The following is a 14,217-nucleotide window of genomic DNA, read 5'->3' as shown; positions in this document are numbered from 1 at the left end:
TCAATTAGTCTATGTAGAAACGTGCTAGATCTGCTAACACAGCTCCTTTTAGCTGTCATCAGTTAGTATACACAGAAGTGTGCTAGATCCGCTAACATGGCTGTCTTTCAGCTGTCTTACATTTACATGGTTGCATTTAACATACACAAGCAACATTGTCCATATCATATTTTATTTTCATTGATTTACTTACTTAGCCTGCATCTCATACATTTAACATATATTTGCATAGAATCTCATGCCACATAATTTAGCAATAAAATTCATACACTGTCTGTAAAATAAGTCAACCAACATTTAATGTTTATATACTGAAAATATCTTTCATTTCTTACTTAATTATCCTCAAAATATTTCTCATTTTCATCAGTTCATTTTCGCATACACATATCTAATAAACAACCCTAAACTCGGAAACAAATATAATTTAAACAATTGGCATTTTACCCATACTAAAACATATACACGTACATATAACACAATTTATTTTTCTATTAAATTCATAAAATTTTGATTTAATATATATTTTCCCTCTTACCTGGTTTCTTGAACTACGCCAACAGGGACTCTGAAAAATACCTGCGGCTCTCACCCAGACCCTAAAATTGAATTCCTAGTTCCAATAAATTATTCCTGAATAAAATATTATTTAAATATTTCCTAGAGTCATAATTCCTAAATAAATAATAATACCCTTAAATTTAGCCAAATTCTCAAATTCCACTCTCTTTGGAGTAGGGCCTAGAAAATCCCAATTAAAAAATTATGTATGTCAAAATGACAATGACGACGACTAGGACCTCGTGGTGGTGTTCGTTCGTCGATTTAACCACATATTAACGACGAAATTGATAAAATGGAGAAATTACCTTTCTCCAGGAGCAGTGCCTAAGTCGTTCCCATGAAAAATCTGTTCCAGTAGAAATGTCAGCAGCGGAACCAGGATTCTAACGACACCTTCCGTTTCCCGATCCGTCATAAACTCGCCAAGTAATTGAGAGAGAAGGAGAGAGACGGAGATGGAGGGTTGCGTGCAGCCTGTCTTCTTCTTCCTTCTTCTTTCTTCTTCTTCTTCTTTCTTCTTTCTTCTTCTTTCTATTAGATACTTTATATATATATATATATATATATATATATATATATATTAAACTTATACTTATCATATATATATACATATATATATATACATATATATTTTATTTTATATATATATATATTATAATAACTTACTTATATATATCATTCTAATTAGTTTTTTTTTTTAAATCCATTGTAAAAATATTTAATTTAATAACTAATTATTTAATTTATCTTAATTTAATTTAATTTCTTTAATTATTATTATTATTATTATCATTATTATTATTATTATTATTTTTCCCACGCCATTCTTTTTATTTATTTATCTGTTATTTTATTTTTTATTTTTTTCCAAATTATTTTAATCCTTTTAAATTTTCGAGTATTTACAGTTTGATCCCCAGCTAATGGATCTATGTCTGGCCAGGGTCCCAAGGGCTAAAACGGTGATGGTGCCACATAAGGACCGACATCTGCCGCTGGTCTCAAGGACATCAGATCATCCTCGGGTGATGATGTAGTCGACACCCTCGATTGAACTCAGCCACAATGACCTCCTAGTGCCATATCTGCAAAATATTACACAAATAAATATAAGAAGATTGAATATTTGATGGATGCATAATAAATATATTTTCAGTTATTTACACATATCTGATACATGGTGACAACATAACATGCTTACCCCCTATACATCCTCAATATCGGTATCATCCTCACTTTCAAGAGTGTCTTCCTCTTCACTAAAATACTCGACCACAATTTCATCTTCCCCATCAATTTCATCATTGTCGATGAAGTCGATGTGTGTAGAAGGTTCAATTCTAATGTCAGCAGTCCCTACGTGCTCTGTCGTGACACCAACCCAATGTAACGATAATTTTTTAGAAAAGTTTCCTGACCCAATCTTAGTGGAGCAACACAACTAAAATCTAAATGCTCACCCGTTTCATCAAAATCAGTAATGAAGCTGCCCTAAGCTACATATATCCTTCTTAAACTATCATTAGAAAAGCTTTCGAGGGGTATCTGGGCTCAAGCCAAATGGAATATGCTCTATCCCCAACCGAATGCTAGTTTTTCCAAGAATGACTTAATGATATGTGTATATTCTCTATATATTCACAATCATTCACCACAAACTCGTCTTGTGGTTTACATCATTCACAAGCATGTAATAAACAAATGTCAATACACTCAAATTCACTCCTAGCACATGGATTGAACACAAGGGGCATTACCTCACCCATATATAACTGAACAAATGGCAACTACATTTAAATTCACTCCAAGCACATGGACTAATCCACCCCATGCCATTTTATAGTAGTATTAAATTTTTTAATCATTTTTCGAACTTCCAATCCTTTTACTCATATAAATTTAGCACTATATTTTTACATAAAAACAAAGTAGTAAATTAGATATGTGACTAAGCCAACTAAAAGCATCAAGGAGTAAATTAATAATCAAATCTTTGTTTGTATTGTAAAATTCTAAAAAAATGCACAAATGATGTATAAGTCAATGTTTAATTCAAAATAAGAATCCCAATAGCCATTTCAAGAATATGGGTATAATTAAAGCCTATCAAGTCTGTGCAATGCCCATATTCTAATTGAAAATATATGTGATTGATGTGCAAGAGTTTTACAAATCAGGGATTTGTATAGATTTTGCCGAGATAAGGAAGCTAGTGTGGCTAGGTTCGTTCAGTTTGATAATGGAGTCTTGTTTTGGGATGTAAGTTTCTTTAGTGGTATTAGTTATTTTTTTAATCACAAGGAAAGCAAAATACAACAATATATATACAGAACCATGCATTCAGAAGCAGTAATTAGACATAAGCACATGCACCATGTTAACATCATATTATAGTATAAGTATGAAGAAATGCACAAAATGAAAAACATAAAAGTTGGAAACCTACTTCCATAAAATAAAAAACTTGTATGTTATATCGTTAGCAGCCTCAAAGGATTTTGTCACCCCACCCATATAATAGAGCACATGCATTAGCTAAGTGGGTTGGTAAAAAAAAAAACCATTAACATACTATAATTTGTGTGTGTGAGCTCTTTCACGAGATCTCAACTTTGACCAACTAGCATTTTGGAAACAATACAACCAACATATATTTCCAATAATCTCACCCACTGTGATAACATCTAGCTCGTAAAGCTTGATATGCACCTTTATCAGTAATAAGAAACTAAGAATGTGCCAAATTTTTGGGTCTTTCTACCTTACAAACCCTAGAAATAAATCCAACACAGTTGAAAAGGCTATTGCAGCTGCCATTTATATTCATAAAATCTCCAATTAAACAATCAATAAGAAACATAATATTAGGAATGCAGTTGCCATTCATATTCAATCTCTTCACGTCCATTTCTAAAAATTTGCTCTCAAATTCTATTAAAGAAACAAATGCAGAGTCTCAGCTCTGCGACATTCAAGCATCAAACAGTAACCAAATTGTGCCAAAAAATCGCAGTGATCCAGAAAAAATATCTAAGATTAGAAATCGTGATTAAAAAGGCAAATTATGAACATCTCACCTACGACTCAAAGAAAATGAGACTCAAACCAACTTTCTCGGTAATGGAAAGAAATTGAGCGAAAAAGCAGAAAGAAACAACAAAATTTGATATAAAAAATATGAATATATTATTTATAAATTCATATTTCAAACATCGCCCACAAGTGGGGCAAATCAGAAAAGAGGAATGAGAAATGTGATAAACCACATAAGAACAGAGAAGGAAAGGGTTTTTTGAGGACTCGAGTTAGTGTGATGTACCAGTGAGTCAACGAGAGGAGAATTACGGAGTAGCTAGAGTTTGAAGAACCCTAAAGCTTCGACCACAATCGCAAGGGCCTGCAAGTCGGCCTGGGGCTACAAGTTGGCGAGAGGATAACGACGAGGCCGTGGAGAGAGGGTGTCACTGGGGAGTGAAGGAGGGAAAGGAGGAGAATATTGGAGGGAAAGGAGGGAAATTGGGGAAAGGAGGGAGGATCGAGTGTCGTGGGCAGTGAAGGAGGGAGGATTGGAGGGAAATGAGAGGGAGATTGGGGGAACCCGCACTGGTTTTTCATTGGGAGACTATTAGTGACAAATTTACTCAGCTATCACTAATAGTGTTAAATAAATTATTTTCATATTTTTTAAATAAAAAAACTATTAGTAACGAATTTAACCTGTCACTAATACCCTATTATTAGTGACGATTTTTCCAAAACCGTCACTAATATTGTTAACTAAATTATTTTTATATTTTTTTTAAATAAAAATACTATTAGTGACGAATCTAAACCATCATTACTACCCTATTATTAGTGACAAATTTTCAAAACCGTCATTAATAGTCTTAACTAAAATATTTTTATATTTTTTAAGTAAAAATACTATTAGTGGCGAATCTAAACCATCACTAATACCCTATTATTAGTGACGAATTTTTAAAATTGTCACTAATAATGCTCAATAAATTATTTTTATTTATTAATACAATAATAGTAGTTTCGGTTACTTAATCGTCACTAATAAGCGACTTTTAATGACGGATTAATTAAATTCGTCACTAATACCCCAACATCATCGCTAATATTAGACTAGGATAATTTCTACGCGAAAAATGGTTTCCCACTATAGTTTGAGCGGGAAAATCAGTTTTTACTGATGAAATTATTAGTGACGGTTCTTGAAAACCGTTAGTAATACCCACTTTTAGTCACGAAATTGAATCCGTCACTAATACTTTCATCACTAAAAATTTGTTTTTTTGTAGTGTCAAATTGTCACTAATAATGAACTATTAGTGACAACTTGAGAATTGTGACTAATACTTGGGCTTTAATGACGATTCTGAGCCATGGAAATGGAGAATTTATAGATACGGTCTTATGTTTTTAGTGACGAAATGAAACTATCACTAATATTTTGTCGTGGTGTTATTAGTAACGATTTGAAAACCATCATTAATACTTTAAAATAAATGAATTTGTTTTTTTATTTCTTTCAATAATTCATGTAAAAACCTTTAATTACATTTTAACATACATAAAATTAAAGAAGAATTACTAAAAGATTCATAAATTATTAAAAATTAAAATATAAGTTTTTCAAAATTCAAATACAATTAAAATACAAAAATTAATTATGTTCAAATAACAAAAAATATAGGAAAAGTCAAAAACTGCATCCGACTGTAGTGCCTTGTATCGTCTTCATGTGGTGAGAGACACAAACCCTACAAAGTAATAATTATATAAAAAAAAATTAGTATACGATATGATTTTTGGACACACACACACAGATATATATATATATATATATATATATATATATATATATATATATACTTTAATTAAAAATGATTTGATAGCAAAATGATTGGATATTCAGACATAGTTAAAAAAATTATATAAATTTAAATAACAATGTTTGATCAGTCTGAATTGACCTTACTCAGTTTGGACCTCGTATGCTCGATTTGGACACGTGAATGCTAAAATCCACTAAATTTGTTAAGTTTGTTTGTATTATAACTTTACTTTTAAGTAGGCAGAAGCTTCCGGGGAGGATTTTGGACACCTTCGGCACGTCAAGGTCAATGTGAAGGACGTGTCAGGGACTAACCTCAAAAATCAAAGCAGATAAGCATATACAACAGTGTGAATGATGGGACCTTGCTTTTCTTCTCAACCACCACAACTTGGCTATATAAATTGTATATGTAGTAGTAAAAAGAGAGTAATCTTGATTCATTCCCCCTTGGAATCTTTCTTTTCGGAATTGAGAGTGAATAGTTAAAAGGAGGACTAAATATGGGAAGTTCTTTCTTTTCAAACCTGATGTCATTGTCTTGTTTGGAGACCTTGATTTTACCATTTAACAAGAAAGTTAATAAACAAGGAAGATGCTACAAAAGGTCTCTCAATATATTTAGTTTGGAGCTACCTTTGGGACTCTTACTATATAAGGATAATTTGTAACTTAATCTATGGCGGGGTGAGGTCTCTAGGTTTTATGTTACTGAAAATTTCTTTTTGTGAAAAAAAAAAAAAAAAAAAAAAAGTCTAATTAATGAGAATAATGTTGTGGAAAATGGAACTAAACCTACACAAAAAAATGACAGTTACCCCTAATTTGCTCCCTCCTAGTTGCATATAGTGAAACTCTTGGCTCATGCTTACATAAGATCTCGAAGTATGGAGAAATTATTAGGCAAATTGAATTCGTTCATGCTTACAAAAGATCCCAAAGTAGGGTAAAATTATTAGACAGATTGAGTCTACTACATCAATCATAGACTAATCCAATAAAGTAATGGCAAAACATACAATATACCACACAAGAAAAACACATTTAACTTTCTTTCCAAAAAAATAAAAAAAAAATTCATAATTAATTTCCCTTCCTATAAAACTAATGTACAAAAAAAATTCATGGTTAATTTTTCTTTCCAAAACAAATTACAATGAAATCCAATGGTTAATTCGTGACTAAAAATTAGAAAGAAAAAAAAAATGCTCATAGTTAATATATTTATTAACAAAAGAATTGAGATTAAGTAAAAGTCAATTTAAATAGTAGTTTTAGTAGATTCAATGTTTATGTAATAAAATGTCTATATTTCTTTTAATAAAAAATTCAATTAAGCTAATGTTTCATAGGAAAAAAATAATGGATTTATTTAATTTATAGACATATATAAATTTATTTAATCATATGATTATTTTAAATATATTCAAATATTTTATTTGGCCTAACATAAAATTTTATAAAATATAGATAAATAATAATGTTGTACTTTTTATACAAAAGAAAACAGTCCATTATAAATAATAATAATAATAATAATAATAATAATAATAATAATAATAATAATAATAATAGTAATAATAATATGTTTAATTAAATAATTGTTAAATACTAATATATTTTTTTAGCATAAAATTGCATGGACAATAATGAATAATAGAAGAAATAACCATTTATAAAGAAAATTGACTATTTTTAAAAAAAAATTTTACCCATAAATTAACTTGGATATCTTAGCAATTCGTTTTGAGAGGAAAATTCAGCTATGGGGTTTTTTTTTTTTTTAAATAATAATTATTGGAAGGAAAATTAATCTTAGATTTTTTAAAATTTATTTTTAAAAAAATTAATTATGCTTTACTTATGTGGTCTAACATATGAGTTTTCATTACTTTATTGGGTTAGTCTAAAAAATGATATGATAGATTTGGTCTACCTAATAATTTCTCTAAAGTAAGACTTTACTTATGTGCCAACAACTTTTTCTCCACTATTTTTAATGTGCAATAAACTCATAGGTTGTTTTATTTTTGTAAAAGATACCACATTTGTCAATTAATTTTAAAATTTTAAAGTAATATCTCGGTGTAATTTAAATACTATGCATAATGAAGATGCTTATAGTTGAACCTCCACTTAGTGATATAACAATTGATATAACAATTCTAGCAATAGTGAACTAATCTAGAAGTATGAACTATTTCAAAATTGCCTTATGCGCATAGTATAACCTATTATTATCCTTAGCATATTGCCTTTCTATATTGTCTCCATTAAAATGAGTAAAAGAGAATTCTTAATCCTCAAAAGAAGCAATCCACTTCTACACTCACATATAGTACACCGAATATGATTTATTATCTCTTGAGACCTTTTAATTAAATAGATTAATTAACATTTATAGGATATCCTTACAAATTGTTTTATTACCTATGACTTTTGGACCTATTCTTACATAAGGATCTATACTATCATCAATACTTCTAACATATTCAACACTTTTTTCTTCATCTTTTATATGAGCTCTCACAACATTATGTTTCTTCTAATACGTCTAGAGTTTCCATTATAAGACATATTATTTATTGAATTACTGAGCCAATGGTTGCAATTTTATTACAATGTATTAAAAAACGTAAAATTAGTTGATCACACTTAGGAATTTGGCAAAGATTTAGAGGATTTCATGCATGTTTGGAGGTGATATCTTAGTCCCAACATTTCCTTCATTGTCCTCATTTGCCTCATCTTTCCATATTTCATTTGCGTGAGAGTTAATTTTTTCTCTCTGGTCTACATTGTAAAGTAACCTCTAGGTTAGTCTTCTATCTTTTACTTGGTATTCATTTGCATGTCTATTTTGCCTTATTGTTTTTTGAGAATATATATTGACATGATTGATTAGGTATGATTCCTATATATGCATGTGTTATTTTGAGTGATAGCATGTCATCTACAATCAGTTTAGAATAGGGCTGAACTTTGGTTTCAAAGAAAATTGCATAAAACTCTTAAATATTGTAAAGTATACATACAAGTGGTATCTTGCCTCCCTACAAATGGTTGAGGGTAGCCATTTTAGGGCACACTTACAAAGGGAAAATAAAGCAAATTAGCATAGACTTAAGAGGATTTTGTGCATGCTTAGAGGTGATCTCTCAATTCCAACAATTATTTCATTTTCTTCATTCATCTTATCTTTCCATATTTCATTCAAGTGAGAGTTTTCCTCCTCCCGTCTACATTGTAAAGGGACCTTTAGGTTATTATTATATCTCTTACTTGGTATTTATTTGCATGTCTATTTTGTTTTATTGTTTATTTAAGAATATATATTGACATGATTGATTAGAAAATTTAACTTTTTAATAAGCTACCATTATGTGGTTGTTTGGTAGATTAAAAAGCCTCCTTTTTAAAACATAAAATCAAAGTTTTCGAGTTGGTTTTTATGGTTTTCCTCCCAAAGAAACCAAATCACTCAAAATTCAAGAGTTTTCCTAAAAAATAACACAAAATATGTTTTCTAAGTTGAAACCTGAAAATATTTTTTGGTATTTATAGATGGCTTGATTCCTCTTTAGTGAATGTGTAGACAGTTTACTTTGTAGATCTAGTCATTCCAACGAAATATCAATAGCCACTTTATTTTTTTTCCTTCTCTTTACTTTCTATGTTTGTGTGAAATATACACATTTTGGAGAGGCATAAAGTAGTAGAGTTTTTATGAGGTTATATAGACTCTATGAAATAATTTTCCAAATAGGTTAGGGGATGGAAAATTTTTTAAAAGAAGAAACAAAAGGAAAGAATTTTGCAACAAGCAGTTGATTGACTAATGTTGTAATATGATTTTCTTATTTTTTAACCATTTTTTTTTCAAACAAAAAATTGCTTAAAAAAAAAAAAAAGGGAGACACACACAAACAAAAGATAAGTACAATAACCAATCATTGAATGGGTGTTATACGGTGCCAATTCTTTGAAATCTATTTTTTTAAAAAAGGAATTAAAGGTACCACCTTCACTATTCACAATGGAACTTTCGACCTAATCTCTTTTCAAAAAGGGTTTTCCTTTATTTTGCCTTTTTAAAATTGAAATAAAGTGTTTTCTAAATTAGAAAGGCAAGTTAGAGAACCAATGGTCTGGTTGTCGACACCCCGATTTTAACCGGGCTACCGCAAAGAAACCTAACAAAATAGGAGTTGACTTTAAGCCCAGAATGACCCCGTGTTCTGAAAATTAAGGCCTTGACCTTTCACTCGAGTCCTCCTGATCTTAGTTGAGTTTTAAAAAATGGTTTCAAGTTGAATCGCGCAAATGGCCGATCCAAGTTTTGTTTTTATTCTTGAGCCAAGTTTAGGTTTTTTTGTTGGCAAGTTCAATTAATTCCTTTTAGTTGCAAGATTAATCTTCATTCCTATAACAAGACCCCCGTAGTTGTGAAGATAGTTCCCCCCCTTTTAGGGTATTAGGGTCTAGAGTCTTGGGAGTTGTTGATCTCGTCTAAGTCAAGTGCCTCTAAATTAATTGATCTCAAAAACGATTTTTTAATTGGAGCCCCCAAAGTTTCCCAAACTCATTGCGAGCTAGTCTTTAGAGTTCTTAGATTTTCGAATTATTGAAGTTGGCAATTTTAAAGCTCCAAATCCCAAAGTCTAGCCAAGAATCTCCAGATTAAGAGGGGACATTCCATTTTAAACTCTCTGTTCTTCTTAGTAAGTTCGGGATTTCAAAATTCGAAACCCAAGATTTTGAGTTGAAGCCTTCATAATAAATTGAGTCATCCGTTAATTTCCAAAATCTAGTGTTGACCTTATAGGTCACACCCTGGTTTTGATAATGACAAATACAATTGTATTTAATAAATATCTAGTTCATGTGCAGGTTCATATTAGCATATCTTCAGTGGCACGTGAAAAGCTTAAAGACTTGAAGACAATTTCATACTCTTAATTGTAATAGCTTTTAAATGAAATTTGTCTGTAATAAGGGTTTTCGGTTTGTAATAAACTCACACACATCACATGCATGATTTAATTTGCAAGCTCAAACCGAACCGTAGAAAGACCTTAGGGTGAACCTTCGACCGACACCGGACTTTTTCGGTGATCTCAAATTGGACCCCAAAGTGACCTTAGGACACACACATATTCACATATATTTGTTAGGCACTTGAATAGGAATTGTTTGGGTAGATACGGGACCGAAATGCACACTTGGTGCACTTTCGGTCAACCGGCCAATTCAGTTCAAATTGGCCCGGTCGACCGAAACCGGTCCGGGTCAACTATTTGACCCAGGCCCGGTCGACCGAGCCCTTACAGGTCATTTGACCTCGGTCGACCGAACCACCTGGGAGTCAACAGTTTGACCTCTCGGTCGACCGACCAGATTTGTACTCCAACTGCCTGGTCGACCGAGGGGTCTTGGGAGGATTCCCAACGGTCTGGTCGACCGAGCTATACAGTTCAAAAAGGCCCCGGTCGACCGAACCTCGGAGTTGTTGAAAATCGCCCTTGCCCGGTTGACCGACCACTCAGTTCAAAATGCCCCCGGTCGACCGAGCTACTTGAGTCCCGGTCGACCGAAACATTTTTGGTCGACCGGACCTCTCGGGTTGCTCCTATTTTTACCGCGGTTAATAATTTTTTAAACAGGGTTAAATTATCTTAAGTGTCATTAATCTTTTCCAAAAATCCCTAATAAGTCCCCAACGGTCAAAATTTTTAGTATGTCTATATATACTCCTTCATTTGGTGATTTAAGCATGGATTAGCAAAAAGATTAACAAAATTTCCCTCAAGCCAAAATACTCATTTTTGCCTCTCATTACTCACACTTCTTTTGAAACCTACTCAAGCTTACACTCTTCATTCATCTAAATCATTTGTAAGTGTATTGAGTACTTTTACTTAAAGGTTAGCTCTCCATATTGTTGCATATTTGAATCGATTTTTGAGAGCATAACTTAAGTTTTCTTAGGAGGCTTTGCCAATAAGCCTGCCCTAAGAAAGACTTGTTGTGACATCCCAAGTATTGCATTCTCGTTGCAATATCTTAGGAAGTTCGTTTTTGTTTGGAGATTGCAAAAATACTTTCAAACATTACAGAATATCTTGTGGTGCTCATATTGATATATTTGTGAAAAGATATTCGTGTGTGTGATATATCAATCTTTGTGGTATTATTTATACAAGTATATATATCATTTGCCAAAAACAAAGATTATCCTTTTTGCAATCCAAGCATATACGCATTCTATTGATTGATAATATTGAGGCTTGTTTGATATTCTGTGTGAACACTCTTGACTGAATATTACGAAGTACACAGATTATTATTGACACTCTCTCACGTACTTGCTACACAGATAGAAAACATTGTTGAGAGTTGACATATTTAGACCACACAGAGCTTACATTTTAAATCATCTGTGGTGTTTGTGTTTGTGCGCATTTGTGGTACAAATATGCTTTACGTGAAAGCACTCTTGTATTGTACCTTTGATTGTATATCTGAGTGATTCCAGGCGTGGCCTGAGGGGGCGGTAATCCAGCCCGGTAAGGATTGGTGTAAAGGTTGAGGTCAGCCCTGTGTTAATTTGACCTAGTTTGTATAGGTGACGCTCCACCCGTTTAAGTGAGCAAGGTATTATGATAATCCTTGTGCTGGTTAGCCAAGGCGGGGACGTAGGCAGTTGGCCGAACCTCGATAACATATCTCTGTGTCATCCTCTCTTTACTGCTTTCTAGTGCTTATATGATTGTTTAAATTGCCTTATTTAATTTCAGGTATATTTACATTAATTGCTTTAGATTGATCCTAGGCTTGTGAACATACTGTTGTTAGAAAGGAATACCTAGGAGGTAAAATTTAAAAATACCAATTCATCCCCTCCTCTTGGGATCACGGTAAAGCTAACATCTAGTTTCGCCCTTTAAGGTCTGATTTTAGCCTTTTAAGAGCTAATTTAGTTGATTGAGTCCGGTTAAGTTTCCATAAGTTTAAAAACTTTGGAACTCGGAGTTAATTGACCAAAGTCTTAATTCATTCTCAGATCGGGTCTTGTTCTTAAAAGATGGTGTCATTCAAGGATTAAAGTCATATCATGTTTTATTTGACCAAGGTAGGTCAACTACATTGGTCAAATTAAGTCAAAATGAATGATAAAAATTGGTCAAGGGGATGTGTGATTCAGGAGTATGAACATCAGCACAGTGTACGTGTGTGCACAGGGGCATGCAAGACTATAAACATGCCAAAGGAAGAATGCAGGGGGCATATGAGATAATAAATGTTGCAGGTACAAAGGAATGTTCAAAAAAAAAAAAGATAACATGGGGAGTATACATCAGTACACATACATTAGAGAGGAAATACAAGAAAAAAATCAAAATAAAAATGTTGAGCCTATCCCTGCCAGCCATCTAGAAGTATTTTCTCCCCCCTCCCCCCCCCCCCCCGGCAGCCAATTCCAACACTCCACCTGGAACCCCCAAGTGCCCTCCTCTTTTTGGATGCCACCTAGCCAAACCAAGAGTCACCTGCTTGCAGAAGAAAGAAGCAAGCGAGTTTGTTAGCGAAGAGAAATTATAGATTAAAAAGAAAAAAATAATAATAAAAAAAACCAAAGATACCTTGCCCTCCATCCCGGTACTACTACCTAGAAACATCCCAAAAGCCCTCCATCCTGGTGCTGCCACTTGGAACCATCCAAAAGGCCCGCAAATCCTGGATGGACACCTGGACTTTCACCTGCGCACAGAAGGGGAAATTGGCACAGTTAGTTAGAAGTAGAAAAATAATAATAATAAAAGAAATCAAATGAAATCATTCCCTAACAATCCGTTAGTGGGGAATTTTGTTGGGAGAGGGCCACACGAGGAATTGGCGCCAAAATGCACTCCTGGACTCCCTATAAATATGGAGTCCAAGCACTGTAGCAAGAACCAGGGGGACGGAGCATTAGAAAACATTTGTTGAAATCGAGAGGGAAAAGGGAGAAGGCAGAAATTAAGAGAGCATTAGATAATTGCAGAAACTCAGCAAAATTTGAGAGAGAAATCAGAGAGTGTTTTTGGGGAAGGGTGAGAATAGGCGAGCTATACAGTACACAACATAAGGAGTAGAGGAGAAGAACCTGTAGAATTCAGAGACTCAGAAGCAAAACTGGAACACTAAGTATTCAAGTCAGATTCGCCAAGAGCTTAGGAAAAGAAGACTGGAGGAGGAAAATAGAAGGGTAACTATCCTCGACCCTATTGTCTTTAAAATTGATTCAATCCATCATGAATGTATGCAGGTACCTCCTCGCAGGATCAGGTTCATGTCTGAAACTGAATGTTAGAATTCAGCAAGAGAGACCCCTCATAGCCCCGGGTCTAACATCCTGAGCCCGAACACGAGCTTAGGTTGAGCCCTTCGCACTCTCAAACTCGAACCCTTCTGCAAATAAACTCGAAAATGCAACCCGAACCTGAACCTGGGTTCGGATCCTTCAAACTCTCACCAGACCCGAACTCCTATCCTGGACCCACATTCGGATCCTAACCCACTCCACACTCGAGACTCGAACCCTTTTTCCGATTCTTTTTTAAACCGAGCCCAGAAGTCCATTTCAAACTTTCAAAGCCTAAGCCCATTTTTTAAACTCACCCAGGCCCATTTTTTTAAAAAATCCACCCCGGGCCCTATTTTAAAATTGGAAGTGGGTTGACCCTAATTTAAAAAACCCCGGCCCTTGTTTTAAAAATGGAAGTGAGCCAACCCTAATTTTAAAAACCCTATGCTCTATTTTAAAAATA

The sequence above is a fragment of the Malania oleifera genome, chromosome 3, assembly GCF_029873635.1.
Source record: "Malania oleifera isolate guangnan ecotype guangnan chromosome 3, ASM2987363v1, whole genome shotgun sequence".
Lineage (NCBI taxonomy): Eukaryota > Viridiplantae > Streptophyta > Magnoliopsida > Santalales > Ximeniaceae > Malania > Malania oleifera.
Note: the sequence above shows the minus strand (reverse complement) of the source record.